Below are 2,107 nucleotides of genomic sequence, written 5' to 3' on the forward strand. Positions count from 1 at the left end.
GCCTCAGACACTTAACACAAAAACTAGCCGTGTGACCTTGGGCAAGTCACTTAACTCCAGTTGCCCTACCTTCCCCCCTCCAAAAAGCAAAACAAAAACAAAACAGATGAATGTTATATAAACCAAAGCAACCAACCTTGAAGATGAGACACAGAGATAACTTACATAATAGGCAATTCATCATATTAAAAACACACCAAAACGAATTTTATTGATGTAGAAAAAGCCTATGACAAAGTACAATGGTAACTAATGCTAAAAAAATATCCCTACAAAATGTAGACATAAAGTATATATTTATTCATATATTTGCAGTGGAAAAAAAACACTTATCAAAGCCTTCTCAACAAATACAAAAGTATTCTCCCTCTATTATTCAACATAATTCTACAAATGCTAGAGATACCACAAGGCAAAAGAAAAATAAAAAGATAAAGGCATGAACATTGACAAAGAGAAGACACAATCGTTCCAATTTGTTTTACAGTTATATTCGTATATATGAGAATTTCGGTTGACTCCCAAATATTTTATACATTTTGAAGATATTTAACTGAGATCTCCCCTCCTATTACTTCCTCCTACATGTTGTTATAACTATATAGAAATGCTGCTGATTTTTTAAAAAGTATTTTGTATCCTACTTTACTGAAGATATTGTCTCAATTACTTTCTGTACTGACTCTCTGGGGTTTTCTAGTTAAACCATCAAATTGTCAACAAATTGGAATAATTGTGTCATCTCTTTCTCAATGTTCATGCTTTTTCCTTTTCTTTCCTACTTATATGGAGAGATGATAAATATAAGTACTAAGGATGTTATTGTTAGGGCAGTTAGAAGGAGTTTTCATAGAGGGCATGAGTTTAAATCAATTTTTAAGTCAAGCTTCTCTGATAAAGGCTTCATTTCTCAAATTTATAAGGAACTGAGTCAAATTTATAAAAGTGAGTGCCATTCTCTGTTTGATAAATGGTCAAAGAACATGAATAGGCAGTTTTCAGAAAAAAATCAAAGCTATCTATAGTCATACATATATATATATATATGTCTTAATCACTATTGATTAGAGAAAGGAAAATTAAAGCAATCCTGAGGCATACCTCTGTAGTGTCAATGCAATATTCACAGCATTGACGGTGACCATGAAAATGCTGGCACAGTTCTGAATCACAAAATATAACACTCTCCATATAGAAGATAGAAGCAAAACATTTATTCATACACCAGAAAGCCAAATCCCCAAACTAGAAAGCCAAATCCATCATAGCTTCAAAGAAGTTAATACACCACAGCACTGCAGGGAGCCACACCATCCTTTAGCCTTCCCACAGACACTCGTAAGTCTAGCTGTCTGTTTGCCTGTATCCTCTCTCTCCCATCCTCTAGCTGCTCTCACTCCTAGCTTCCTGTGGACTCTGCTCCACCCTTCAGCATGCTCCTCCCACCAGAGGCTCCATGTGAATACATTAGACCTGTTAGGGAACATGAAGATCTTCAAATTCCCATTACCAATACAACCTCTCACTTCTCAGAAATGACAAGTGCTGGAGGGGATAAGGGAAAATATGTTCACTAATGCATTGTTGGTGGAGCTGTGAACTTGTCCAACAATTCTGGAGAACAATTTGGAACTATGCCTAAATGGCTATAAAGCTGTGTAGCCTTTGACCCCTCAATACCACTACTAGGGCTATATCCCAAAGATATCAAAGAAAAATGAAAAGAACCTGTATGTACAAAAATATTCAAAGCAGCCTTTTTTGTGGTTGCAAAGAATTAGAAAGTGAAGTGATATTCACTAAGCAAATTGTAGCATATGATTATGATGGAGTACTATGGGACTGTAAGAATTGACAAAGTTTGGGAGGGGTAGTTTAGGACAAACATGACAAGACCTATATGAACTGAAGCAAAGTGAAGGGCAAGAGCTGGGAGACCATTGTGCACAGCAACAACCATGTTGTAATGATGATCAACTGTGAAAGACTTGGCTACTCTGATCAATACAGTGATCCGAGAGAATTCCAAAGGACTCGTGATGAACAACTCTGTCCACCTCCAGAGAGAAAGCTGATGAAGTCAGTGCAAACTGAAGTATAATGATCT

This window comes from Petaurus breviceps, unplaced genomic scaffold (assembly GCF_028583685.1).
Source record: "Petaurus breviceps papuanus isolate PSGF00001 unplaced genomic scaffold, PetGlider_PUasm1.0 207, whole genome shotgun sequence".
Lineage (NCBI taxonomy): Eukaryota > Metazoa > Chordata > Mammalia > Diprotodontia > Petauridae > Petaurus > Petaurus breviceps.